The sequence below is a fragment of the Pseudophryne corroboree genome, unplaced genomic scaffold (genome assembly GCF_028390025.1).
Source record: "Pseudophryne corroboree isolate aPseCor3 unplaced genomic scaffold, aPseCor3.hap2 scaffold_515, whole genome shotgun sequence".
Lineage (NCBI taxonomy): Eukaryota > Metazoa > Chordata > Amphibia > Anura > Myobatrachidae > Pseudophryne > Pseudophryne corroboree.
The window spans coordinates 337,214-365,182 of NW_026970118.1; the positions used below are offsets into that span (position 1 = coordinate 337,214).

At 47.2% G+C, this 27,969-nt stretch overlaps 14 non-coding genes and 3 pseudogenes across 14 annotated transcripts; 14 read left to right on the forward strand and 3 right to left on the reverse strand.

Moving 5' to 3' along the window:
* The first annotated feature begins 827 nt into the window (after positions 1–827).
* On the forward strand, positions 828–991 carry LOC135031445 (U1 spliceosomal RNA). Its single transcript, XR_010227149.1, has one exon. It is a non-coding gene; the product is annotated as a U1 spliceosomal RNA (small nuclear RNA).
* Positions 992–1,143: 152 nt separating this feature from the next.
* On the forward strand, positions 1,144–1,285 carry LOC135031402 (U1 spliceosomal RNA; annotated as a pseudogene).
* Positions 1,286–1,977: 692 nt separating this feature from the next.
* On the forward strand, positions 1,978–2,141 carry LOC135031492 (U1 spliceosomal RNA). Its single transcript, XR_010227194.1, has one exon. It is a non-coding gene; the product is annotated as a U1 spliceosomal RNA (small nuclear RNA).
* Positions 2,142–2,293: 152 nt separating this feature from the next.
* Positions 2,294–2,435, forward strand: LOC135031419 (U1 spliceosomal RNA; annotated as a pseudogene).
* A 692-nt stretch (positions 2,436–3,127) lies between these two features.
* On the forward strand, positions 3,128–3,291 carry LOC135031485 (U1 spliceosomal RNA). Its single transcript, XR_010227187.1, has one exon. It is a non-coding gene; the product is annotated as a U1 spliceosomal RNA (small nuclear RNA).
* A 3,303-nt stretch (positions 3,292–6,594) lies between these two features.
* On the reverse strand, positions 6,595–6,757 carry LOC135031432 (U1 spliceosomal RNA). The gene has a single exon (XR_010227140.1). It is a non-coding gene; the product is annotated as a U1 spliceosomal RNA (small nuclear RNA).
* Positions 6,758–6,909: 152 nt separating this feature from the next.
* LOC135031516 (U1 spliceosomal RNA) lies at positions 6,910–7,073 on the reverse strand. The gene has a single exon (XR_010227216.1). It is a non-coding gene; the product is annotated as a U1 spliceosomal RNA (small nuclear RNA).
* Positions 7,074–7,747: 674 nt separating this feature from the next.
* On the reverse strand, positions 7,748–7,903 carry LOC135031443 (U1 spliceosomal RNA). Its single transcript, XR_010227147.1, has one exon. It is a non-coding gene; the product is annotated as a U1 spliceosomal RNA (small nuclear RNA).
* A 2,360-nt stretch (positions 7,904–10,263) lies between these two features.
* On the forward strand, positions 10,264–10,427 carry LOC135031495 (U1 spliceosomal RNA). The gene has a single exon (XR_010227197.1). It is a non-coding gene; the product is annotated as a U1 spliceosomal RNA (small nuclear RNA).
* Positions 10,428–10,579: 152 nt separating this feature from the next.
* On the forward strand, positions 10,580–10,714 carry LOC135031426 (U1 spliceosomal RNA; annotated as a pseudogene).
* A 702-nt stretch (positions 10,715–11,416) lies between these two features.
* Positions 11,417–11,580, forward strand: LOC135031486 (U1 spliceosomal RNA). The gene has a single exon (XR_010227188.1). It is a non-coding gene; the product is annotated as a U1 spliceosomal RNA (small nuclear RNA).
* A 152-nt stretch (positions 11,581–11,732) lies between these two features.
* LOC135031431 (U1 spliceosomal RNA) lies at positions 11,733–11,895 on the forward strand. The gene has a single exon (XR_010227139.1). It is a non-coding gene; the product is annotated as a U1 spliceosomal RNA (small nuclear RNA).
* A 670-nt stretch (positions 11,896–12,565) lies between these two features.
* On the forward strand, positions 12,566–12,729 carry LOC135031480 (U1 spliceosomal RNA). The gene has a single exon (XR_010227183.1). It is a non-coding gene; the product is annotated as a U1 spliceosomal RNA (small nuclear RNA).
* Positions 12,730–12,881: 152 nt separating this feature from the next.
* LOC135031438 (U1 spliceosomal RNA) lies at positions 12,882–13,045 on the forward strand. The gene has a single exon (XR_010227144.1). It is a non-coding gene; the product is annotated as a U1 spliceosomal RNA (small nuclear RNA).
* Positions 13,046–13,713: 668 nt separating this feature from the next.
* LOC135031513 (U1 spliceosomal RNA) lies at positions 13,714–13,877 on the forward strand. The gene has a single exon (XR_010227214.1). It is a non-coding gene; the product is annotated as a U1 spliceosomal RNA (small nuclear RNA).
* Positions 13,878–14,029: 152 nt separating this feature from the next.
* Positions 14,030–14,192, forward strand: LOC135031435 (U1 spliceosomal RNA). The gene has a single exon (XR_010227143.1). It is a non-coding gene; the product is annotated as a U1 spliceosomal RNA (small nuclear RNA).
* Positions 14,193–14,863: 671 nt separating this feature from the next.
* LOC135031382 (U1 spliceosomal RNA) lies at positions 14,864–15,027 on the forward strand. Its single transcript, XR_010227098.1, has one exon. It is a non-coding gene; the product is annotated as a U1 spliceosomal RNA (small nuclear RNA).
* The last annotated feature ends 12,942 nt before the right edge of the window (positions 15,028–27,969 follow it).

The window sequence follows — 27,969 nt, forward strand, 5'->3', positions numbered from 1 at the left end:
GCAGACATGGGCACTTTAAGAAAGACTTTAGATCTGGGTGTGCACTGGCTCCTCCCTCTATGCCCCTCCTCCATACCTCAGTTAGAGAAACTGTGCCCAGAGGAGACGGACAGTACGAGGAAAGGATTTTTGTTAATCCAAGGTCAAGATTCATACCAGCCACACCAATCACACCGTATAACTTGTGATATACTACCCAGTTAACAGTATGAAAACAACATAGCATCAGTCCAAGACCGATGAAAACTAACATATAACCCTTATGTAAGCAATAACTATATACAAGTCTTGCAGAAGTAGACCGCACTTGGGACGGGCACCCAGCATCCTCTACGGACTACGAGAAAAAGATTTACCGGTAGGTTTAAAATCTTATTTTCTCTTACGTCCTAGAGGATGCTGGGGACTCCGTAAGGACCATGGGGATTATACCAAAGCTCCCAAACGGGCAGGAGAGTGCGGATGACTTTGCAGCACCGATTGAGCAAACAGGAGGTCCTCCTCAGCCAGGGTATCAAACTTATAGAACTTTGCAAAGGTGTTTGAACCAACTTTGACCCACTGCTTGGATGACATCACCATATGCAAATCCATCTGCGGCAGGCCTTCCCCCAGGAATGCTTGCACTAGTTGTTGCATTTGGTTTGTTGTTTGGGGGTGCTTCAGTATTAGGCAGCCTTCTGCCCTCCCATGTTCATCTGAAAATATGTGTTCTCCCTGCAGTTGTTGTCCCCAGATGAGAGTTCCCTTGTGCTGCCTCAGTTGAATCTCCTTTACTTGACAGAGATGTGCCTGAGCAGCGGCCCTCCCCAGCCCTATCCCAAATCATACTTATTTTGCATAGGAGATACCATGGTCATGAAGATTGTTCTCCCAGGGTTAGGTTAATTCATTGCATTCTGGGTATGCTGACCCCTGTGATTTCCCCAAATGTGGGAAACTCAACTGCATTATTTGTGGTAGTGGGGGACTGTGTTTGTGCTTTCCTCTGGTCAGCTCTGGTAAAAGTCAGATTTCTTTGTCTCAGATCTTCCTCTAGCCTTGTTCTTCTTTCGAGAGTTCCCTTGTGCTGCCTCAGTTGGATCTCCTTCACTTGACAGGGGGGTGCCCGAGCAGCGACCCTCCCCAGCTCTAGCCCAACTCCTACTTACCTGCCAGGTGAGATACTATGATCATGAAGATGCTTCTCCCAGGGCAAGGCTCACCCATTGCACTCTGGGTGTGCTGCCCCTGCGATTTCCCCAAATGTGGGAAACTTGACTGCATAATTTGTGTTTCCCCTGGTCGGCTCTCATATAATTCAGATCTCTTTGTCTCAGGTCTCTCTCCAGCCTAGTTTGCTGTCTGTTTCCACTTCTTTTTTCTTGAGCCCCTCCCTTCTATACCCTTGTGCACTATCCTGACTTCTCCCGTCTGCTTACTTTGTGCCTTCCAACGCACAATACAAACTACAGGTAGTGCTGCAGGGCCCACACCCTTTTACTTGCTTTACAGAGCAGCTCTGGAGCTGTTACAGTGCCCAGCTGCTGCAAGAAATCAGCTTGAATGCTTCAGGGGCTGGGGCATAGCCAACATGAGCCCCACACCGAAGGAGGGTGGAGGTGTTTAATGCGAACTAGGGGTCATCCAAGCGCCGCAAAAGGCCGCCATGCCCTGCACACCCCTTTATTCTTTTCATATGCAGACGAGGGTTGAAGCCAACTTTGACCCACTGCTTGGATGACATCACCATATTCAAATCCATCTGCTGCAGGCCTTCCCCCAGGAATGCTTGCACTAGTTGTTGCATTTGGTTTGTTGTTTGGGGGTGCTTCAGTATTAGGCAGCCTTCTGCCCTCCCATGTTCATCTGAAAATATGTGTTCTCCCTGCAGTTGTTGTCCCCAGATGAGAGTTCCCTTGTGCTGCCTCAGTTGAATCTCCTTTACTTGACAGAGATGTGCCTGAGCAGCGGCCCTCCCCAGCCCTATCCCAAATCATACTTATTTTGCATAGGAGATACCATGGTCATGAAGATTGTTCTCCCAGGGTTAGGTTCATTCATTGCATTCTAGGTATGCTGACCCCTGTGATTTCCCCAAATGTGGGAAACTCAACTGCATTATTTGTGGTAGTGGGGGACTGTGTTTGTGCTTTCCTCTGGTCAGCTCTGGTAAAAGTCAGATTTCTTTGTCTCAGATCTTCCTCTAGCCTTGTTCTTCTTTCGAGAGTTCCCTTGTGCTGCCTCAGTTGGATCTCCTTCACTTGACAGGGGGGTGCCCGAGCAGCGACCCTCCCCAGCTCTAGCCCAACTCCTACTTACCTGCCAGGTGAGATACTATGATCATGAAGATGCTTCTCCCAGGGCAAGGCTCACCCATTGCACTCTGGCTGTGCTGCCCCTGCGATTTCCCCAAATGTGGGAAACTTGACTGCATAATTTGTGTTTCCCCTGGTCGGCTCTCATATAATTCAGATCTCTTTGTCTCAGGTCTCTCTCCAGCCTAGTTTGCTGTCTGTTTCCACTTCTTTTTTCTTGAGCCCCTCCCTTCTATACCCTTGTGCACTATCCTGACTTCTCCCATCTGCTTACTTTGTGCCTTCCAACGCACAATGCAAACTACAGGTAGTGCTGCAGGGCCCACACCCTTTTACTTGCTTTACAGAGCAGCTCTGGAGCTGTTACAGTGCCCAGCTGCTGCAAGAAATCAGCTTGAATGCTTCAGGGGCTGGGGCATAGCCAACATGAGCCCCACACCGAAGGAGGGTGGAGGTGTTTAATGCGAACTAGGGGTCATCTAAGCGCCGCAAAAGGCCGCCATGCCCTGCACACCCCTTTTTTCTTTTCATATGCAGACGAGGGTTGAAGCCAACTTTGACCCACTGCTTGGATGACATCACCATATGCAAATCCATCTGCTGCAGGCCTTCCCCCAGGAATGCTTGCACTAGTAGTTGCATTTGGTTCGTTGTTTGGGGGTGCTTCAGTTTTAGGCAGCCTTCTGCCCTCCCATGTTCATCTGAAAATATGTGTTCTCCCTGCAGTTGTTGTCCCCAGATGAGAGTTCCCTTGTGCTGCCTCAGTTGAATCTCCTTTACTTGACAGAGATGTGCCTGAGCAGCGGCCCTCCCCAGCCCTATCCCAAATCATACTTATTTTGCATAGGAGATACCTTGGTCATGAAGATTGTTCTCCCAGGGTGAGGTTCATTCATTGCATTCTGGGTATGCTGACCCCTGTGATTTCCCCAAATGTGGGAAACTCGACTGCATTATTTGTGGTAGTGGGGGACTGTGTTTGTGCTTTCCTCTGGTCAGCTCTGGTAAAAGTCAGATTTCTTTGTCTCAGATCTTCCTCTAGCCTTGTTCTTCTTTCGAGAGTTCCCTTGTGCTGCCTCAGTTGGATCTCCTTCACTTGACAGGGGGTGCCCAAGCAGCAATCCTCCACAGCTCTAGCCCAACTCCTACTTACCTGCCAGGTGAGATACTATGATCTTCACTGTTAGGGCAATCAGGATGTGGAATTCCCTGCCAGGGAAGGTGGTAATGGCGGACTCTGTAATTGGATTTAAAAAAGGAATGGATACATTTCTGAATGAAAAAGCTATCCAAGGTTATAATACTTAAAATATCAACATGGTTAATCCGGGGGTAACATGAGTTGTAGTAGTTAACTAGTCATAAAACATTATTCAGCAAGTATGTAGAATCATCACAACTTAAAACAGGTTGAACACGATGGGCAATTTGCCTCTTTTCAACCTCAAAAACTATATTACTATATGTTACTATATTACTATGTTACTGTAGTATACAGAACACCACAATGTAATGAGCAGTGATAGTGAGCACTGATGAGGATACTAGAACTGACACTGAGCAGCAAGATGCAGCACTGGACTATTAGTAATGTACTGTAGTATGCTGAGCACCACAATGCAGCACAAGACAATGAGCAGTGATACTGAGCACTGATGAGGATACTACTGAGAACTGACACTGAGCAGGAGAGACACACTACTAGTATTACTGAGCAGCAATAAGTAACCACTGATACTGAGCACTGATATTGAGATTTCCACTGAAAGAACATAGCCACGTCCTCTCCGCTCCCTCTTCAATGCACGAGTAAAAATGGCGGCAACGCGCAGCTCTTTATATGAAATCCGAATCTCGCGAGAATCCGACAGCGGGATGATGACATTTTCCCTTGTTCAGGTTTTCCGAGTCAGGCGGGAACAACCGAGCCTGCCTCGGACCAGTGTAAACCACGTGGAGTTCGTGGGGAATTCGGTTCTCGGAGAACCGAACCCGCTCCTCTCTACCTTATACCCATATATTTTTTTATTTTCAATCTAAGCCCCTGCAGTTTTCTGTAAGCATCTGCTTCGCTATGATGATCAACAAGTCACAAGGGCAAACACTCAGGGCTTGAGGCGTAGATCTTAGGACCAGCTGCTACAAGCATGGCAGAGGTGTCACTATCACTGGTGACACCCAGAGAGGTGGCGAAGGAGATTGTAATGCAGTGCGCGCAGATAAGCAGCGCAATGGTAAAAAGGAGGCATGGTTTCATAGGTAGGGGCGTGGCCTGGTGGCCTGAATCTACATTTTGTTGCTCCGGGTGTCCCGGGGGTTGGGGGCTGCACCCGGGGACTAGTGTGTGAGCGGTGCTGGCTCCTGCACAGTGACAGGACATGGCCACCCAGCATGACGCCTCCCTTCTTGACCAATCTGTAATTGCAGTCGCACTGCAGTTCAGCGTGATCATAAAAAATGGTGTAGCCTCCTGCTGGTGCAGACTGTATGTGCGCGCAGGAAGCCGCCACCATTTTTGTGATCACAGCGGCTGAATGTGATGTCATACAGCCGCTGTGACCACGCCCCCTGTGTCTCCTCCGTTGCAGACCCCATTTTGAAGCCTTGCCCCCGCACCGCTCCATCCCTGACTTGGAAATGGAGTGTTGCTGACCCCCCTCTCCCCCCCTGCCCCGATTGACAGGCAGAGGCGATCGCATTCTCTGCGGGGTGCCGCAGAAAATGCAGGCACATGCGTATGCTCTTAGCAATTTTTGCAGTTGGATCGCTTACTGTGATTGCAATCCAACCTGAATCAGGCCCTATTACCTATCACAATGCGCTGCGGGCAGTACAAAATTGGTTTAATATGGGAGAAAAAACCCCAGACCTGTGCTCCTTAACTGTACCTGTTGGCTCGTGGAGCGGCTGCCCAGTAATCAGTGTCCACGCCAGTGCGCACACGGTCCACCCCCTACGGCCACGCTCCCCTTCATCAGCGGCCTCGTGATCCGGAAGGGCGGTGCGTGTGTGACTGACCTTAGGAAGAAACCGGAGCCTCCGCTGCAGTGACCCAGCAACCAGGGCACGGGAGTATACAGCGCCGCTGGGAGTGATGAAGCTGCAGTAAAGATGTCTATTAGACCTAGCCTGCTGCAGCCCTTGTAGATTCTCATAAAAAAAGTTCTTATTTTCTTGTCAAAATTAATAGCTAAGAATAGGCTGCCTGAGGCAGGCCCCTGTTAAGTGGCCTGCTACTGAAGGCACCAACTACAAACTGAGCTCCCTGTTCATGGAAGCGGGGTTATAGAGGAGAATGCGCTGAGCATCTTGGGAACAGTCAAAAGCTTTGAGCCGGTTGGTGCCTCAGATCAAGATCCTACTCTACACCCCAATGTGAATCCTTGTGGAGTCCAGTGTACCCCACAGAAGAAATTAATGTGTCACACCCATTGGCAGCAACCTTAGAATAGCTGCTGACGGGCACAATTGAGAAAGGAAGGGGGGGGGACATTTGAATCCAGCACATAGATGCAATTCAAATATGTAATTTGAACCTTCCTATTTTAAAATATAATGGATGAACTTCACCCTGTGATAACAATCTTCATGATATAGAGATCTCATATGCAAAATAAGTATGAGTTGGGATAGGGCTGGGGAGGGTGGCTGCTCGGGCAAGCCCCTCCCCCGTCAAGTTAAGGAGATTCAACTGAGGAAGCACAAGGGAACTCTCGTCTGGGGACAACAACTGCAGGGAGACCACATTTTTTCAGATGAACATGGGAGGGCGGAAGGCTGCCTAATACTGAAGCACCATCAAATATCAAACCATATGCAATAACTAGTACAAGCATTCCTGGGGGAAGGTCTGCAGGAGACGAATTTGCATACGGTGATGTCATCCAAGCAGTGGGCCAAAGTTGGCTGGAACCCTCATCTGCATATGAAAAGAGAAAAGGGTTATGCAGGGCATGGCAGCCTTTTGCGGCGCTTGGATGACCCCTAGTTCGCATTAAACACCTCCACCCTCCTTCGGTGTGGGGCTCATGTTGGCTATGCCCCAGCCCCTGAAGCATTCAAGCTGATTTCTTGCAGCAGCTGGGCACTGTAACAGCTCCAGAGCTGCTCTGTAAGGCAAATAAAAGGGTGTGGGCCCTGCAGCACTACCTGTAGTTCGCATTGTGCGTTGGAAGGCACAAAGTAAGCAGACGGGAGAAGTCAGGATAGTGCGCAAGGGCATAGAAGGGAGCGGCTCAAGAAAAGAGAAGTGGAAACAGACAGCAAACTAGGCTGGAGAGAGACCTGAGACAAAGAGATCTGAATTATACGAGAGCCGACCAGGGGAAACACAAATTATGCAGTCAAGTTTCCCATATTTGGGGAAATCGCAGGGGCAGCACACCCAGAGTGCAATGGTTGAGCCTTGCCCTGGGAGAAGCACCTTCAAGATCATAGTATCTCACCTGGCAGGTAAGCAGGAGTTGGGCTAGAGCTGGGGAGGGTCGCTGCTCGGGCACCCCCCTGTCAAGTGAAGGAGATCCAACTGAGGCAGCACAATGGAACTCTCAAAAGAAGAACAAGGCTAGAGGAAGATCTGAGACAAAGAAATCTGACTTTTACCAGAGCTGACCAGCGGAAAACACAAACACAGTCCCCAACTACCACAAATAATGCAGGCGAGTTTCCCACATTTGGGTAAATCACAGGGGTCAGCATACCCAGAATGCAATGAATGAACCTCACCCTGGGTGAACAATTTTCATGACCATGGTGTCTCCTATGCAAAATAAGTATGATTTGGGATAGGGCTGGGGAGGGCCGCTGCTCAGGCACATCTCTGTCAAGTAAAGGAGATTCAACTGAGGCAGCACAAGGGAACTCTCATATGGGGACAACAACTGCAGGGAGAACACATATTTTCAGATGAACATGGGAGGGCAGAAGGCTGCCTAATACTGAAGCACCCCCAAACAACAAACCAAATGCAACAACTAGTGCAAGCATTCCTGGGGGAAGGCCTGCAGCAGATGGATTTGCATATGGTGATGTTATCCAAGCAGTGGGTCAAAGTTGGCTTCAACCCTCATCTGCATATGAAAAGAGAAAAGGGGCGTGCAGGGCATGGCGGCCTTTTGCGGTGCTTGGATGACCCCTAGATCGCATTAAACACCCCCACCCTCCTTTGGTGTGGGGCTCATGTTGGCCATGCCCCATCCCATGAAGCATTCAAGCTGATTTCTTGCAGCAGCTGGGCACTGTAACAGCTCCAGAGCTGCTCTGTAAGGCAAGTAAAAGGGTGTGGGCCCTGCAGCACTACCTGTAGTTTGCATTGTGCATTGGAAGGCACAAAGTAAGCAGACGGGAGGAGAAGTCAGGATAGTGCACAAGGGTATAGAAGGGAGGGGCTCAAGAAAAAAGAAGTGGAAACAGAGAGCAAACTAGGCTGGAGAGAGACCTGAGACAAAGAGATCTGAATTATACGAGAGCCGACCAGAGGAAACACAAATTATGCAGTCAAGTGTCCCACATTTGGGGAAATCGTAGGAGCAGCACACCCAGTGTGCAATGGGTGAGCCTTGCCCTGGGAGAAGCACCTTCCTGATTATAGTATCTCACCTGGGTGTGCTGCCCCTGCGATTTCCCCAAATGTGGGAAACTTGACTGCATAATTTATGTTTCCCCTGGTCGGCTCTCATATAATTCAGATCTCTTTGTCTCAGGTCTCTCTCCAGCCTAGTTTGCTGTCTGTTTCCACTTCTTTTTTCTTGAGCCCCTCCCTTCTATACCCTTGTGGACTATCCTGACTTCTCCTCCTGTCTGCTTACTTTGTGCCTTCCAATGCACAATGCAAACTACAGGTAGTGCTGCAGGGCCCACACCCTTTTACTTGCCTTACAGAGCAGCTCTGGAGCTGTTACAGTGCCAAGCTGCTGCAAGAAATCAGCTTGAATGCTTCAGGGGCTGGGGCATGGCCAACATGAGCCCCACACCGAAGGAGGGTGGGGGTGTTTAATGCGAACTAAGGGTCATCCAAGCGCCGCAAAAGGCCGCCATGCCCTGCATACCCCTTTTCTCTTTTCATATGCAGATGAGGGTTCCAGCCAACTTTGGCCCACTGCTTGGATGACATCACTATATGCATATCCGTCTTCTGCAGACCTTCCCCCAGGAATGCTTGTACTAGTTGTTGCATTTGGTTTGTTGTTTGGGGGTGCTTCAGTATTAGGCAGCCTTCTGCCCTCCCATGTTCATCTGAAAATATGTGTTCTCACTGCAGTTGTTGTCCCCAGATGAGAGTTCCCTTGTGCTGCCTCAGTTGAATCTCCTTTACTCTAAAACTTGTAAAACTTAGCAAAAGTGTTTACTAAATAGCTGCTCGGCAAAGTTGCAATGCCGAGACTCCCCGACCAGCTGCCCAGGATGAACCCACCTTTCTAGTAGAATGGGTCTTCACCTAATTCAGTAACGGCAATCCTGCCGTGGAATGAGCATGCTGAATCTTACCACAGATCCAGCGCATAATTGTCTACATGGAAGCAGGACACCCAATCCTGTTGGGAGCATACAGGACAAACAGAGCCTCTGTTTTCCTAATCTGAACCGTTCTGGTGACATAAATTTTCAAAGTTCTGACCACAGCCAGAGACTTTGACTCAACGAAGGTGTCAGTGGCCAAAGGCACCATGTGGAAAGATGAACCACCTTCGGCAGAAATAGTTGACGTGTCCTCAATTCTGCTCTATCTTCATGAAATATCAAATAAAGGCTCTTGTGATACTGCATGGTTTGTACTGTTTTCCATGTGCTCCCAGATCTTTCAAGCAAGAAGCATGGTCAAGAAAGTTCTGTTTGAAAAGAAACAACATTTACTGTCATTGTTATAGAATTTGGGAGAAAAAACAAGAAGAAATCTGCACTGTTGACGCACTGGACAGAATGAATGAATCATAAAATATAACCTTTATTAAGTATGTATTAAAATTGGATAAATATTAATATTATTATCCCAAACTGCAGTGAAACATAAAGGTTAAAATCACAGAACTAACATACATGTGCATAAGAAGAATAAAGAGATGTGAAAAAAAGGTTTAAAAAGCGTGTCCGTGTGTGATTATTTTTGAAGGCACAACCCTGCGGGGTTGTTTATATAGATATATATGTTGCTAATAATCACTTTCTAGCGTAATGTTATTAAATAGCTGTTAGTATCTATGTCGTCAGGTACCACTGGGTCGTATCCTATATACTCCTGTGGGAAACTTGACTGCATAATTTGTGTTTCCCCTGGTCGGCTCTCGTATAATTCAGATCTCTTTGTCTCAGGTCTCTCTCCAGCCTAGTTTGCTGTCTGTTTCCACTTCTCTTTTCTTGAGCCGCTGCCTTCTATGCCCTTGTGCACTCTCCAGACTTCTCCTGTCTGCTTACTTTGTGCCTTCCAACGCACAATGCAAACTACAGGTAGTGCTGCAGGGCCCACACCCTTTTACTTGCCTTACAGAGCAGCTCTGGAGCTGTTACAGTGCCCAGCTGCAGCAAGAAATCAGCTTGAATGCTTCAGGGGCTGGGGCATAGCCAACATGAGCCCCACACCGACGGAGGGTGGAGGTGTTTAATGCAAACTAGGGGTCAGCCAAGCGCCGCAAAAGGCCGCCATGCCCTGCATGCCCCTTTTCTCTTTTCATATGCAGACGAGGGTTGAAGCCAACTTTGACCCACTGCTTGGATGACATCACCATATGCAAATCCATCTGCGGCAGGCCTTCCCCCTGGAATGCTTGCACTAGTTGTTGCATTTGGTTTGTTGTTTGGGGGTGCTTCAGTATTAGGCAGCCTTCTGCCCTCCCATGTTCATCTGAAAATATGTGTTCTCCCTGCAGTTGTTGTCCCCAGATGAGAGTTCCCTTGTGCTGCCTCAGTTGAATCTCCTTTACTTGACAGAGATGTGCCTGAGCAGCGGCCCTCCCCAGCCCTATCCCAAATCATACTTATTTTGCATAGGAGATACCATGGTCATGAAGATTGTTCTCCCAGGGTTAGGTTCATTCATTGCGTTCTGGGTATGCTGACCTCTGTGATTTCCCCAAATGTGGGAAACTCAACTGCATTATTTGTGGTAGTGGGGGACTGTGTTTGTGCTTTCCTCTGGTCAGCTCTGGTAAAAGTCAGATTTCTTTGTCTCAGATCTTCCTCTAGCCTTGTTCTTCTTTCAAGAGTTCCCTTGTGCTGCCTCAGTTGGATCTCCTTCACTTGACAGGGGGGTGCCCGAGCAGCGACCCTCCCCAGCTCTAGCCCAACTCCTACTTACCTGCCAGGTGAGATACTATGATCATGAAGTTGCTTCTCCCAGGGCAAGGCTCACCCATTGCACTCTGGGTGTGCTGCCCCTGCGATTTCCCCAAATATGGGAAACTTGATTGCATAATTTGTGTTTCCCCTAGTCGGCTCTCATATAATTCAGATCTCTTTGTCTCAGGTCTCTCTCCAGCCTAGTTTGCTGTCTGTTTCCACTTCTTTTTTCTTGAGCCCCTCCCTTCTATACCCTTGTGCACTATCCTGACTTCTCCTCCTGTCTGCTTACTTTGTGCCTTCCGATGCACAATGCAAACTACAGGTAGTGCTGCAGGGCCCACACCCTTTTACTTGCCTTACAGAGCAGCTCTGGAGCTGTTACAGTGCCCAGCTGCTGCAAGAAATCAGCTTGAATGCTTCAGGGGCTGGGGCATAGCCAACATGAGCCCCACACCGACGGAGGGTGGAGGTGTTTAATGCGAACTAAGGGTCATCCAAGCGCCGCAAAAGGCCGCCATGCCCTGCATACCCCTTTTCTCTTTTCATATGCAGATGAGGGTTCCAGCCAACTTTGGCCCACTGCTTGGATGACATCACTGTATGCAAATCCGTCTTCTGCAGACCTTCCCCCAGGAATGCTTGTACTAGTTGTTGCATTTGGTTTGTTGTTTGGGGGTGCTTCAGTATTAGGCAGCCTTCTGCCCTCCCATGTTCATCTGAAAATATGTGTTCTCCCGGCAGTTGTTGTCCCCAGATGAGAGTTCCCTTGTGCTGCCTCAGTTGAATCTCCTTTACTTGACAGAGATGTGCCTGAGCAACGGCCCTCCCCAGCCCTATCCCAAATCATACTTATTTTGCATAGGAGATACCATGGTCATAAAGATTGTTCTCCCAGGGTGAGGTTCATTCATTGCATTCTGTGTATGCTGACCCCTGTGATTTCCCCAAATGTGGGAAACTCAACTGCATTATTTGTGGTAGTGGGGGACTGTGTTTGTGTTTTCCTCTGGTCAGCTCTGGTAAAAGTCAGATTTCTTTGTCTCAGATCTTCCTCTAGCCTTGTTCTTCTTTCGAGAGTTCCATTGTGCTGCCTCAGTTTGATCTCCTTCACTTGACAGGGGGGTACCCGAGCAGCGACCCTCCCCAGCTCTAGCCCAACTCCTACATAACTGCCAGGTGAGATACTATGATCATGAAGGTGCTTCTCCCAGGGCAAGGCTCACCCATTGCACTCTGGGTGTGCTGCTCCTGCGATTTCCCCAAATGTGGGAAACTTGACTGCATAATTTGCGTTTCCCCTGGTCGGCTCTCGTATAATTCAGATCTCTTTGTCTCAGGTCTCTCTCCAGCCTAGTTTGCTGTCTGTTTCCACTTCTCTTTTCTTGAGCCGCTGCCTTCTATGCCCTTGTGCACTCTCCTGACTTCTCCTGTCTGCTTACTTTGTGCCTTCCAACGCACAATGCAAACTACAGGTAGTGCTGCAGGGCCCACACCCTTTTACTTGCCTTTCAGAGCAGCTCTGGAGCTGTTACAGTGCCCAGCTGCTGCAAGAAATCAGCTTGAATGCTTCAGGGGCTGGGGCATAGCCAACATGAGCCCCACACCGACGGAGGGTGGAGGTGTTTAATGCGAACTAAGGGTCATCCAAGCGCCGCAAAAGGCCGCCATGCCCTGCATACCCCTTTTCTCTTTTCATATGCAGATGAGGGTTCCAGCCAACTTTGGCCCACTGCTTGGATGACATCACCGTATGCAAATACGTCTTCTGCAGACCTTCCCCCAGGAATGCTTGTACTAGTTGTTGCATTTGGTTTGTTGTTTGGGGTGCTTCAGTATTAGGCAGCCTTCTGCTCTCCCATGTTCATCTGAAAATATGTGTTCTCCCTGCAGTTGTTGTCCCCAGATGAGAGTTCTCTTGTGCTGCCTCAGTTGAATCTCCTTTACTTGACAGAGATGTGCCTGAGCAGCGGCCCTCCCCAGCCCTATCCCAAATCATACTTATTTTGCATAGGAGATACCATGGTCATGAAGATTGTTCTTCCAGGGTGAGGTTCATTCATTGCATTCTGGGTATGCTGACCCCTGTGATTTCCCCAAATGTGGGAAACTCGACTGCATTATTTGTGGTAGTGGGGGACTGTGTTTGTGCTTTCCTCTGGTCAGCTCTGGTAAAAGTCAGATTTCTTTGTCTCAGATCTTCCTCTAGCCTTGTTCTTTTTTTGAGAGTTTCCTTGTGCTGCCTCAGTTGGATTTCCTTCACTTGACAGGGGGGTGCCCGAGCAGCGACCCTCCCCAGCTCTAGCCCAACTCCTACTTACCTGCCAGGTGAGATACTATGATCAGGAAGGTGCTTCACCCAGGGCAAGCCTCACCCATTGCACTCTGGGTGTGCTGCTCCTACGATTTCCCCAAATGTGGGACACTTGACTACATAATTTGTGTTTCCTCTGGTCGGCTACTCGTATAATTCAGATCTCTTTGTCTCAGGTCTCTCTCCAGCCTAGTTTGCTGTCTGTTTCCACTTCTCTTTTCTTGAGCCCCTGCCCTTGCCCTTGTGCACTCTCCTCACTTCTCCTGTCTGCTTACTTTGTGCCTTCCAACGCACAATGCAAATTACAGGTAGTGCTGCAGGGCCAACACCCTTTTACTTGCCTTACAGAGCAGCTCTGGAGCTGTTACAGTGCCCAGCTGCTGCAAGAAATCAGCTTGAATGCTTCAGGGGCTGGGGCATAGCCAACATGAGCCCCACACCGACGGAGGGTGGAGGTGTTTAATGCGAACTAAGGGTCATCCAAGCGCCGCAAAAGGCCGCCATGCCCTGCATACCCCTTTTCTCTTTTCATATGCAGATGAGGGTTCCAGCCAACTTTGGCCCACTGCTTGGATGACATCACCGTATGCAAATCCGTCTTCTGCAGACCTTTTCCCAGGAATGCTTGTACTAGTTGTTGCATTTGGTTTGTTGTTTGGGGGTGCTTCAGTATTAGGCAGCCTTCTGCTCTCCCATGTTCATCTGAAAATATGTGTTCTCCCTGCAGTTGTTGTCCCCAGATGAGAGTTCCCTTGTGCTGCCTCAGTTGAATCTCCTTTACTTGACAGAGATGTGCCTGAGCAGCGGCCCTCCCCAGCCCTATCCCAAATCATACTTATTTTGCATAGGAGATACCATTGTCATGAAGATTGTTCTCCCAGGGTGAGGTTCATTCATTGCATTCTGGGTATGCTGACCCCTGTCATTTCACCAAATGTGGGAAACTCGACTGCATTATTTGTGGTAGTGGGGGACTGTGTTTGTGCTTTCCTCTGGTCAGCTCTGGTAAAAGTCAGATTTCTTTGACTCAGATCTTCCTCTAGCCTTGTTCTTTTTTCGAGAGTTTCCTTGTGCTGCCTCAGTTGGATCTCCTACACTTGACAGGGGGGTGCCCGAACAGCGACCCTCCCCAGCTCTAGCCCAACTCCTACTTACCTGCCAGGTGAGATACTATGATCAGGAAGGTGCTTCTCCCAGGGCAAGGCTCACCCAATGCACTCTGGGTGTGCTGCTCCTACGATTTCCCCAAATGTGGGACACTTGATTACATAATTTGTGTTTCCTCTGGTCGGCTCTCGTATAATTCAGATCTCTTTGTCTCAGGTCTCTCTACAGCCTAGTTTGCTGTCTGTTTCCACTTCTCTTTTCTTGAGCCGCTCCCTTCTATGCCCTTGTGCACTATCCTGACTTCTCCCGTCTGCTTACTTTGTGCCTTCCAACGCACAATGCAAACTACAGGTAGTGCTGCAGGGCCCACACCCTTTTACTTGCTTTACAGAGCAGCTCTGGAGCTGTTACAGTGCCCAGCTGCTGCAAGAAATCAGCTTGAATGCTTCAGGGGCTGGGGCATAGCCAACATGAGCCCCACACCGAAGGAAGGTGGAGGTGTTTAATGCAAACTTGGGGTCATCCAAGCGCCGCAAAAGGCCGCCATGCCCTGCACACCCCTTTTTTATTTTCATATGCAGACGAGGGTTGAAGCCAACTTTGACCCACTGCTTGGATGACATCACCATATGCAAATCCATCTGCTGCAGGCCTTCCCCCAGGAATGCTTGCACTAGTAGTTGCATTTGGTTTGTTGTTTGGGGGTGCTTCAGTGTTAGGCAGCCTTCTGCCCTCCCATGTTCATCTGAAAATATGTGTTCTCCCTGCAGTTGTTGTCCCCAGATGAGAGTTCCCTTGTGTTGCCTCAGTTGAATCTCCTTTACTTGACAGAGATGTGCCTGAGCAGCGGCCCTCCCCAGCCCTATCCCAAATCATACTTATTTTGCATAGGAGATACCATGGTCATGAAGATTGTTCTCCCAGGGTGAGGTTCATTCATTGCACTCTGGGTATGCTGACCCCTGTGATTTCCCCAAATGTGGGAAACTCGACTGCATTATTTGTGGTAGTGGGGGACTGCGTTTGTGCTTTCCTCTGGTCAGCTCTGGTAAAAGTCAGATTTCTTTGTCTCAGATCTTCCTCTAGCCTTGTTCTTCTTTCGAGAGTTCCCTTGTGCTGCCTCAGTTGGATCTCCTTCACTTGACAGGGGGTGCCCGAGCAGCAATCCTCCACAGCTCTAGCCCAACTCCTACTTACCTGCCAGGTGAGATACTATGATGTTCACTGTTAGGGCAATCAGGATGTGGAATTCCCTGCCAGGGAAGGTGGTAATGGCGGACTCTGTAATTGGATTTAAAAAAGGAATGGATACATTTCTGAATGAAAAAGCTATCCAAGGTTATAATACTTAAAATATCAACATGGTTAATCCGGGGGTAACATGAGTTATAGTAGCTAACTAGTCATAAAACATTATTCAGCAAGTATGTAGAATCATCACAACTTAAAACAGGTTGAACACGATGGGCAATTTGCCTCTATTCAACCTCAAAAACTATGTTACTATATGTTACTATATTACTATGTTACTGTAGTATACAGAACACCACAATGTAATGAGCAGTGATAGTGAGCACTGATGAGGATACTAGAACTGACACTGAGCAGCAAGATGCAGCACTGGACTATTAGTAATGTACTGTAGTATGCTGAGCACCACAATGCAGCACAAGACAATGAGCAGTGATACTGAGCACTGATGAGGATACTACTGAGAACTGACACTGAGCAGGAGAGACACACTACTAGTATTACTGAGCAGCAATAAGTAACCACTGATACTGAGCACTGATATTGAGATTTCCACTGAGAGAACATAGCCACGTCCTCTCCGCTCTTTCTTCAATGCACGAGTAAAAATGGCGGCAACGCGCAGCTCTTTATATGGAATCCGAATCTCGAGAGAATCCGACAGCGGGATGATGACATTTTCCCTTGTTCAGGTTTTCCGAGTCAGGCGGGAACAACCGAGCCTGCCTCGGACCAGTGTAAACCACATGGAGTTCGTCGGGAATTCGGTTCTCGGAGAACCGAACCCGCTCCTCTCTACCTTATACCCATCAATTTTTTTATTTTCAATCTAAGCCCCTGCAGTTTTCTGTAAGCATCTGCTTCGCTATGATGATCAACAAGTCACAAGGGCAAACACTCAGGGCTTGAGGCGTAGATCTTAGGACCAGCTGCTACAAGCATGGCAGAGGTGTCACTATCACTGGTGACACCCAGAGAGGTGGCGAAGGAGATTGTAATGCAGTGCGCGCAGATAAGCAGCGCAATGGTAAAAAGGAGGCATGGTTTCATAGGTAGGGGCGTGGCCTGGTGGCCTGAATCTACATTTTGTTGCTCCGGGTGTCCCGGGGGTTGGGGGCTGCACCCGGGGACTAGTGTGTGTGCGGTGCTGGCTCCTGCACAGTGACAGGGCATGGCCACCCAGCATGACGCCTCCATTCTTGACCATGCTGTAATTGCAGTCGCACTGCAGTTCAGCGTGATCATAAAAAATGGTGTAGCCTCCTGCTGGTGCAAACTGTATGTGCGCGCAGGAAGCCGCCACCATTTTTGTGATCACAGCGGCTGAATGTGATGTCATACAGCCGCTGTGACCACGCCCCCTGTGTCTCCTCCGTTGCAGACCCCATTTTGAAGCCTTGCCCCCGCACCGCTCCATCCCTGACTTGGAAATGGAGTGTTGCTGACCCCCCTCTCCCCCCCCCGCCCCGATTGACAGGCAGAGGCGATCGCATTCTCTGCGGGGTGCCGCAGAAAATGCAGGCACATGCGTATGCTGTTAGCAATTTTTGCAGTTGGATCGCTTATTGTGATTGCATTCCAACCTGAATCAGGCCCTATTACCTATCACAATGCGCTGCGGGCAGTACAAAATTGGGTTAATATAGGAGTAAAACTCCCAGACCTGTGCTCCTTAACTGTACCTGGTGGCTAGTGGAGCGGCTGCCCAGTAATCAGTGTCCACGCCAGTGCGCACACGGTCCACCCCCTACGGCCACGCTCCCCTTCATCAGCGGCCTCGTGATCCGGAAGGGCGGTGTGTGTGTGACTGACCTTAGGAAGAAACTGGAGCCTCCGCTGCAGTGACCCAGCAACCAGGGCACGGGAGTATACAGCGCCGCTGGGAGTGATGAAGCTGCAGTAAAGATGTCTATTAGACCTAGCCTGCTGCAGCCCTTGTAGATTCTCATAAAACAAGTTCTTCTTTTCTTGTCAAAATTAATAGCTAAGAATAGGCTGCCTGAGGCAGGCCCCTGTTAAGTGGCCTGCTACTGAAGGCACCAACTACAAACTGAGCTCCCTGTTCATGGAAGCGGGGTTATAGAGGAGGATGCGCTGAGCATCTTGGGAACAGTCAAAAGCTTTGAGCCGGTTGGTGCCTCAGATCAAGATCCTACTCTACACCCCAATGTGAATCCTTGTGGAGTCCAGTGTACCCCACAGAAGAAATTAATGTGTCACACCCATTGGCAGCAACCTTAGAATAGCTGCTGACGGGCACAATTGAGAAAGGAAGGGGGGGGGGGGGGGACATTTGAATCCAGCACATAGATGCAATTCAAATATGTAATTTGTACCTTCCTATTTTAAAATATAATGGATGAACCTCACCCTGTGAGAACAATCTTCATGATCAAGAGATCTCATATGCAAAATAAGTATGAGTTGGGATAGGGCTGGGGAGGGTGGCTGCTCGGGCAGCCCCTCCCCCGTCAAGTTAAGGAGATTCAACTGAGGACGCACAAGGGAACTCTCGTCTGGGGACAACAACTGCAGGGAGACCACATCTGTTCAGATGAACATGGGAGGGTGGAAGGCTGCCTAATATTGAAGCACCATCAAATATCAAACCATATGCAACAACTAGTACAAGCATTCCTGGGGGAAGGTCTGCAGAAGACGGATTTGCATACGGTGATGTCATCCAAGATGTGGGCCAAAGTTGGCTGGAACCCTCATCTGCATATGAAAAGAGAAAAGGGGCATGCAGGGCATGGCGGCCTTTTGCGGTGCTTGGATGACCCCTAGTTCGCATTAAACACCCCCACCCTCCTTTGGTGTGGGGCTCATGTTGGCCATGCCCCATCCCCTGAAGCATTCAAGCTGATTTCTTGCAGCAGCTGGGCACTGTAACAGCTCCAGAGCTGTTCTGTAAGGCAAGTAAAAGGGTGTGGGCCCTGCAGCACCACCTGTAGTTCGCATTGTGCGTTGGAAGGCACAAAGTAAGCAGACGGGAGGAGAAGTCAGGATAGTGCGCAAGGGCATCCTTTTCTCTTAGTCCGTAGAGGATGCTGGGGTCACATTAAGAACCATGGGGTATAGACGGGATCCGCAAGAGACATGGGCACTTTAAGACTTTCAAAGGGTGTGAACTGGCTCCTCCCTCTATGCCCCTCCTCCAGACTCCAGTTATAGGAACTGTGCCCAGGGAGACGGACATTTCGAGGAAAGGATTTATTGTTAAACTAAGGTGAGCATCTTACCAGCTCACACCTTAAGCATGCCGCAGAACGTGGCATTCAACAGAACACAAGCCAACGGCATGAACAATTGCAGCAAAAAGCTGACCAGAACCATAACATAACATGTGTATAACCACAAGTAATAACTGCAGACACAGTATGGACTGGGACGGGTGCCCAGCATCCTCTACGGACTAAGAGAAAAGGATTTACCGGTAGGTATTAAAATCCTATTTTCTCATACGACCTAGAGGATGCTGGGGTCACATTAAGAACCATGGGGTTATACCAAAGCTCTTGAACGGGTGGGAGAGTGCGTACGACTCTGCAGTCGAATGACCCAACTTGAGGTTATCATCAGCCAAGGTATCAAACTTGTAAAACTTAGCAAAAGTGTTTACTAAATAGCTGCTCGGCAAAGTTGCAATGCCGAGACTCCCCGACCAGCTGCCCAGGATGAACCCACCTTTCTAGTAGAATGGGTCTTCACCTAATTCAGTAACGGCAATCCTGCCATGGAATGAGCATGCTGAATCTTACCACAGATCCAGCGCATAATGGTCTACATGGAAGCAGGACACCCAATCCTGTTGGGAGCATACAGGACAAACAGAGCCTCTGTTTTCCTAATCTGAACCGTTCTGGTGACATAAATTTTCAAAGTTCTGACCACAGCCAGAGACTTTGACTCAACGAAGGTGTCAGTGGCCAAAGGCACCATGTGGAAAGATGAACCACCTTCGGCAGAAATTGTTGACGTGTCCTCAATTCTGCTCTATCTTCATGAAAGATCAAATAAAGGCTCTTGTGATACTGCATGGTTTGTACTGTTTTCCATGTGCTCCCAGATCTTTCAAGCAAGTAGCATGGTCAAGAAAGTTCTGTTTGAAAAGAAACAACATTTACTGTCATTGTTATAGAATTTGGGAGAAAAAACAAGAAGAAATCTGCACTGTTGACGCACTGGACAGAATGAATGAATCATAAAATATAACCTTTATTAAGTATGTATTAAAATTGGATAAATATTAATATTATTATCCCAAACTGCAGTGAAACATAAAGGTTAAAATCACAGAACTAACATACATGTGCATAAGAAGAATAAAGAGATGTGAAAAAAAGGTTTAAAAAGCGTGTCCGTGTGTGATTATTTTTGAAGGCACAACCCTGGCGGGGTTGTTTATATAGATATATATGTTGCTAATAATCACTTTCTAGCGTAATGTTATTAAATAGCTGTTAGTATCTATGTCGTCAGGTACCACTGGGTCGTATCCTATATACTCCCTTCACTCAATAGGGGTTACCTCCCGGGAAGCCATCCCCATTGGGAATGAAAATGTTAAAGCCTACTGTTAGTGCTTCATCTACACGTTATAGCCCTGAATTTTCCAATGCCTAGCTCTTTGCAAAAGAGAGATATCGGCAAGGAAAAGCTGTATTGTACCTTTGCATTTTTCTCCCAAACGAAAGACACTAGAATGAAAATTTTAAAGCCTCCTATTAGTGCTTCATCTACACGTTATAGCCCTGAATTTTCCAATGCCTATTTCTTTGCAAAAGAGAGATATCGGCAAGGAAAAGCTGTATTGTACCTTTGCATTTTTCTCCCAAACGAAGGACACTAGAATGAAAATTTTAAAGCCTCCTATTAGTGCTTCATCTACACGTTATAGCCCTGAATTTTCCAATGCCTATTTCTTTGCAAAAGAGAGATATCGGCAAGGAAAAGCTGTATTGTACCTTTGCATTTTTCTCCCAAACGAAGGACACTAGAATGAAAATTTTAAAGCCTCCTGTTAGTGCTTCATCTACACGTTATAGCCCAGAATTTTCCAATGCCTATCTCTTTGCAAAAGAGAGATATCGGCAAGGAAAAGCTGTATTGTACCTTTGCATTTTTCTCCCAAACGAAAGACACTAGAATGAAAATTTTAAAGCCTCCTGTTAGTGCTTCATCTACACGTTATAGCCCTGAATTTTCCAATGCCTATCTCTTTGCAAAAGAGAGATATCGGCAAGGAAAAGCTGTATTGTACCTTTGCATTTTTCTACCAAACGAAGGACACTAGAATGAAAATTTAAAAGCCTCCTGTTAGTGCTTCATCTACACGGTATAGCCCTGAATTTTCCAATGCCTAGCTCTTTGCAAAAGAGAGATATTGGCAAGGAAAAGCTGTATTGTACTTTTGCATTTTTCTCCCAAACGAAGGACACTAGAATGAAAATTTTAAAGCCTCCTGTTAGTGCTTCATCTACACGTTATAGCCCTGCATTTTCCAATGCCTATCTCTTTGCAAAAGAGAGATATCGGCAAGGAAAAGCAGCATTGTACCTTTGCATTTTTCTCCCAAACGAAAGACACTAGAATGAAAATTGTAAAGCCTCCTGTTAGTGCTTCATCTACACGTTATAGCCCTGCATTTTCCAATGCCTAGCTCTTTGCAAAAGAGAGATATTGGCAAGGAAAAGCTGTATTGTACCTTTGCATTTTTCTCCCAAACGAAAGACACTAGAATGAAAATTTTAAAGCCTCCTGTTAGTGCTTCATCTACACGTTATAGCCCTGAATTTTCCAATGCTTATCTCTTTGCAAAAGAGAGATATCGGCAAGGAAAAGCAGCATTGTACTTTTGCATTTTTCTCCCAAACGAAAGACACTAGAATGAAAATTTTAAAGCCTCCTGTTAGTGCTTCATCTACACGTTATAGCCCTGAATTTTCCAATGCCTAGCTCTTTGCAAAAGAGAGATATTGGCAAGGAAAAGCTGTATTGTACCTTTGCATTTTTCTCCCAAACGAAGGACACTAGATTGAAAATTTTTAAGCCTCCTATTAGTGCTTCATCTACACGTTATAGCCCTGAATTTTCCAATGCCTAGCTCTTTGCAAAAGAGAGATATCGGCAAGGAAAAGCGGTATTGTACCTTTGCATTTTTCTCCCAAACGAAATACACTAGAATGAAAATTTTAAAGCCTCCTGTTAGTGCTTCATCTACACGTTATAGCCCTGAATTTTCCAATGCCTATCTCTTTGCAAAAGAGAGATATCGGCAAGGAAAAGCTGTATTGCAGGGCCGGCTCCAGGCCTACTAGCACCCTGAGCGAGAAAATGTAAAAGCGCCCCCCCCCCCCCCATGCGCGCGCCGAAGGCGCGCGCGCGTTCCCGGAAAAGTGGGTGTGGCCTCTGGAAAAGTGGGCGTGGCATCGTAACTTCATATCATCAAACTATAAACATATTTTCACACAATTAGCAGCCTTACACATAGCCACAGTAGTGTTCCTTACACACAATGTCTCCAGTATAGTGCCAGATACACATAATGTGCAGTGCCAGCTACACATGACATGCAGCGCAGCAGTGCCAGCTACACATGACATGCCCCGCAGCAGTGCCAGCTACACATGACATGCCCCGCAGCAGTGCCAGCTACACATGACATGCCCCGCAGCAGTGCCAGCTACACATGACATGCCCCGCACCAGTGCCAGCTACACATGACATGCCCCGCAGCAGTGCCAGCTACACATGACATGCCCCGCAGCAGTGCCAGCTACACATGATAGTGTTCACTTTTTAGGGCATGGTGCTGATCACAGGGAGGGCACATTTTTAAGTTAGGAGGGCAAAATGATGTACATACTGCTTGTTGTTCTCATACCTATATGTGAAAGCATGGACAGTGCGCGCCGAAGGCGCGCAGCAAAAATTAAGGGGAGTTACTTCGTGGGGAAGGTACGTGGCCACATAATAGTGGCAATTTGCATTACACCACACAGTAGTGCAGCTAATACACACTGCACCAGGTAGAACCTCCTATACACTTTGCGCCAGGCACAGCACTGAGACACATTGCCTAGCCACAGACGCCTAGCGGGAACACTACATGACATGCTCCCCAGCAGTGCCAGCTACACGTGACATGCCCCCCAGCAGTGCCAGCTACACGTGACATGCTCCCCAGCAGTGCCAGCTACACGCGACATGCTCCCCAGCAGTGCCAGCTACACGCGACATGCTCCCCAGCAGTGCCAGCTACACGCGACATGCTCCCCAGCAGTGCCAGCTACACGCGACATGCTCCCCAGCAGTGCCAGCTACACGCGACATGCTCCCCAGCAGTGCCAGCTACACGTGACATGCCCCCCCCCAGCAGTGCCAGCTACACGTGACATGCCCCCCAGCAGTGCCAGCTACATAAATGGCCACACAGTGCCAGATATGCACCCACAGTGCCATATATAAAAATGCCCCAACAGTGCCAGATATGCCCCCAAAGGGCCAGATACATAAATGCCCCCAGTGCCAGATACATAAATGCCCACACATTGCCAGATGCATAAATGCCCCCAGTGCCAGATGCATAAGTGCCCACACAGTGCCAGATGCATTATTGCCCCTCACAGTGTCAGATACATTAATGCCCCCAGTGCCAGATATGCCCCCACAGTGCCAGATACATTAATGCCCCCAGTGCCAGATATGTCCCCACAGTACCAGATAAATAAATGCCCCCCACAGTGCCAGATAAATAAATGCCCCCACAGTGCCAGATAAATAAATGCCCCCAGTGCCAGATAAATAAGTGCCCCCACAGTGCAGATATACCCCCACAGTGCCAGATACATAAATACCCCCACAGTGCCGATATGCCCTCCCAGTGCCAGATACAGAAATGCCCCCACAGTGCCAGATACATACATGCCCCCACAGTGCAGATACATAAATGCCCCCACAGCGCAGATACATAAATGCCCCCACAGCGCAGATATGCCCCCACAGTGCCAGAAATGCCCCCACAGTGCCAGATAAATGCCCCCACAGTGCCAGATAAATAAATGCCCCCAGTGCCAGATAAATAAGTGCCCCCACAGTGCCAGATAAATAAATGCCCCCAGTGCCAGATAAATGAATGCCCCCCAGTGCCAGATAAATAAGTGCCCCCACAGTGCAGATATACCCCCACAGTGCCAGATACATAAATACCCCCACAGTGCCGATATGCCCCCCCAGTGCCAGATAAATAAATGCCCCCACAGTGCCAGATAAATAAATGCCCCCAGTGCCAGATAAATAAATGCCCCCAGTGCCAGATAAATAAGTGCCCCCACAGTGCAGATATACCCCCCCAGTGCCAGATACAGAAATGCCCCCACAGTGCCAGATACATACATGCCCCCACAGTGCCAGATACAGTAATGCCCCCTCACAGTGCACAGATAAATGTCCCCCCCCCCCACAGTGCCAGATAAATGAATGCCCCCCAGTGCCCCCACAGTGCCAGATAAATGCCCCCCACAGTGCCACATGTGCCCCCAGTACCTGCTGTGCCGAGGCCGAGGGAGGGTGAGTGCTGCTGTGCTGCCGAGGGAGGGTGAGTGCTGCTGTGCGCGCCCGCTGTCTGTGCGGCGCCGGTGTCTGACATCAGACGCCGGCGCCGCATAGCGCACAGTGCCAGCCGGGACTCGGAGGACAGCAGGGGAGATCAGGGCCGGCTCCAGGCTCCGACATTGCGGCGCCAGCGCACGGCGCCCATTAAGGGTGGCGCCCTGCGCGGCCGCTCGAGTCGAACATGCCTCGAGCCGGCCCTGCTGTATTGTACCTTTGCATTTTTCTCCCAAACGAAGGACACTAGAATGAAAATTTTAAAGCCTCCTATTAGTGCTTCATCTACACGTTATAGCCCTGAATTTTTCAATGCCTATCTCTTTGCAAAAGAGAGCTATCGGCAAGGAAAAGCTGTATTGTACCTTTGCAGTTTTCTCCCAAACGAAGGACACTAGAATGAAAATTTTAAAGCCCCCTGTTAGTGCTTCATCTACACGTTATAGCCCTGAATTTTCCAATGCCTATCTCTTTGCAAAAGAGAGATATCGGCAAGGAAAAGCTGTATTGTACCTTTGCATTTTTCTCCCAAACGAAAGACACTAGAATGAAAATTTTAAAGCCTCCAGTTAGTGCTTCATCTACACGTTATAGCCCTGAATTTTCCAATGCCTATCTCTTTGCAAAAGAGAGATATCGGCAAGGAAAAGCTGTATTGTACCTTTGCATTTTTCTCCCAAACGAAAGACACTAGAATGAAAATTTTAAAGCCTCCTGTTAGTGCTTCATCTACACGGTATAGCCCTGCATTTTCCAATGCCTATCTCTTTGCAAAAGAGAGATATCGGCAAGGAAAAGCAGCATTGTACCTTTGCATTTTTCTCCCAAACGAAAGACACTAGAATGAAAATTGTAAAGCCTCCTGTTAGTGCTTCATCTACACGTTATAGCCCTGCATTTTCCAATGCCTAGCTCTTTGCAAAAGAGAGATATTGGCAAGGAAAAGCTGTATTGTACCTTTGCATTTTTCTCCCAAACGAAAGACACTAGAATGAAAATTTTAAAGCCTCCTGTTAGTGCTTCATCTACACGTTATAGCCCTGAATTTTCCAATGCTTATCTCTTTGCAAAAGAGAGATATTGGCAAGGAAAAGCAGCATTGTACTTTTGCATTTTTCTCCCAAACGAAAGACACTAGAATGAAAATTTTAAAGCCTCCTGTTAGTGCTTCATCTACACGTTATAGCCCTGAATTTTCCAATGCCTAGCTCTTTGCAAAAGAGAGATATTGGCAAGGAAAAGCTGTATTGTACCTTTGCATTTTTCTCCCAAACGAAGGACACTAGATTGAACATTTTAAAGCCTCCTATTAGTGCTTCATCTACACGTTATAGCCCTGAATTTTCCAATGCCTAGCTCTTTGCAAAAGAGAGATATCGGCAAGGAAAAGCGGTATTGTACCTTTGCATTTTTCTCCCAAACGAAATACACTAGAATGAAAATTTTAAAGCCTCCTGTTAGTGCTTCATCTACACGTTATAGCCCTGAATTTTCCAATGCCTATCTCTTTGCAAAAGAGAGATATCGGCAAGGAAAAGCTGTATTGTACCTTTGCATTTTTCTCCCAAACGAAGGACACTAGAATGAAAATTTTAAAGCCTCCTATTAGTGCTTCATCTACACGTTATAGCCCTGAATTTACCAATGCCTATCTCTTTGCAAAAGAGAGATATCGGCAAGGAAAAGCTGTATTGTACCTTTGCAGTTTTCTCCCAAACGAAGGACACTAGAATGAAAATTTTAAAGCCTCCTGTTAGTGCTTCATCTACACGTTATAGCCCTGAATTTTCCAATGCCTATCTCTTTGCAAAAGAGAGATATCGGCAAGGAAAAGCTGTATTGTACCTTTGCATTTTTCTCCCAAACGAAAGACACTAGAATGAAAATTTTAAAGCCTCCTATTAGTGCTTCATCTACACGTTATAGCCCTGAATTTACCAATGCCTATCTCTTTGCAAAAGAGAGATATCGGCAAGGAAAAGCTGTATTGTACCTTTGCATTTTTCTCCCAAACGAAAGACACTAGAATGAAAATTTTAAAGCCTCCTGTTAGTGCTTCATCTACACGTTATAGCCCTGAATTTTCCAATGCCTATCTCTTTGCAAAAGAGAGATATTGGCAAGGAAATGCTGTATTGTACCTTTGCATTTTTCTCCCAAACGAAAGACACTAGAATGAAAATTTTAAAGCCTCCTGTTAGTGCTTCATCTACACGTTATAGCCCTGAATTTTCCAATGCTTATCTCTTTGCAAAAGAGAGATATTGGCAAGGAAAAGCAGCATTGTACTTTTGCATTTTTCTCCCAAACGAAAGACACTAGAATGAAAATTTTAAAGCCTCCTGTTAGTGCTTCATCTACACGTTATAGCCCTGAATTTTCCAATGCCTAGCTCTTTGCAAAAGAGAGATATTGGCAAGGAAAAGCTGTCTTGTACCTTTGCATTTTTCTCCCAAACGAAGGACACTAGATTGAACATTTTAAAGCCTCCTATTAGTGCTTCATCTACACGTTATAGACCTGAATTTTCCAATGCCTAGCTCTTTGCAAAAGAGAGATATCGGCAAGGAAAAGCGGTATTGTACCTTTGCATTTTTCTCCCAAACGAAATACACTAGAATGAAAATTTTAAAGCCTCCTGTTAGTGCTTCATCTACACGTTATAGCCCTGAATTTTCCAATGCCTATCTCTTTGCAAAAAAGAGATATCGGCAAGGAAAAGCTGTATTGTACCTTTGCATTTTTCTCCCAAACGAAGGACACTAGAATGAAAATTTTAAAGCCTCCTATTAGTGCTTCATCTACACGTTATAGCCCTGAATTTACCAATGCCTATCTCTTTGCAAAAGAGAGATATCGGCAAGGAAAAGCTGTATTGTACCTTTGCAGTTTTCTCCCAAACGAAGGACACTAGAATGAAAATTTTAAAGCCTCCTGTTAGTGCTTCATCTACACGTTATAGCCCTGAATTTTCCAATGCCTATCTCTTTGCAAAAGAGAGATATCGGCAAGGAAAAGCTGTATTGTACCTTTGCATTTTTCTCCCAAACGAAAGACACTAGAATGAAAATTTTAAAGCCTCCTATTAGTGCTTCATCTACACGTTATAGCCCTGAATTTACCAATGCCTATCTCTTTGCAAAAGAGAGATATCGGCAAGGAAAAGCTGTATTGTACCTTTGCATTTTTCTCCCAAACGAAAGACACTAGAATGAAAACTTTAAAGCCTCCTGTTAGTGCTTCATCTACACGTTATAGCCCTGAATTTTCCAATGCCTATCTCTTTGCAAAAGAGAGATATCGGCAAGGAAATGCTGTATTGTACCTTTGCATTTTTCTCCCAAACGAAAGACACTAGAATGAAAATTTTAAAGCCTCTTGTTAGTGCTTCATCTACACGTTATAGCCCTGCATTTTCCAATGCCTATCTCTTTGCAAAAGAGAGATATCGGCAAGGAAAAGCTGCATTGTACCTGTGCATTTTTCTCCCAAACGAAAGACACTAGAATGAAAATTTTAAAGCCTACTGTTAGTGCTTCATCTACACGTTAATGCCCTGAATTTTCCAATGCCTAGCTCTTTGCAAAAGAGAGATATCGGCAAGGAAAAGCTGTATTGTACCTTTGCATTTTTCTCCCAAACGAAGGACACTAGAATGAAAATTTTAAAGCCTCCTATTAGTGCTTCATCTACACGTTATAGCCCTGAATTTTCCAATGCCTATCTCTTTGCAAAAGAGAGATATCGGCAAGGAAAAGCTGTATTGTACCTTTGCATTTTTCTCCCAAACGAAGGACACTAGAATGAAAATTTTAAAGCCTCCTGTTAGTGCTTCATCTACACGTTATAGCCCAGAATTTTCCAATGCCTATCTCTTTGCAAAAGAGAGATATCGGCAAGGAAAAGCTGTCTTGTACCTTTGCATTTTTCTCCCAAACGAAGGACACTAGAAAGAAAATTTTAAAGCCTCCTGTTAGGCCATCATCTACACGACATAGCCCTGAATTTTCCAATGCGTAGCTCTTTGCAAAAGAGAGATATTGGCAAGGAAAAGCTGTCTTGTACCTTTGCATTTTTCTCCCAAACGAAGGACACTAGAAAGAAAATTTTAAAGCCTCC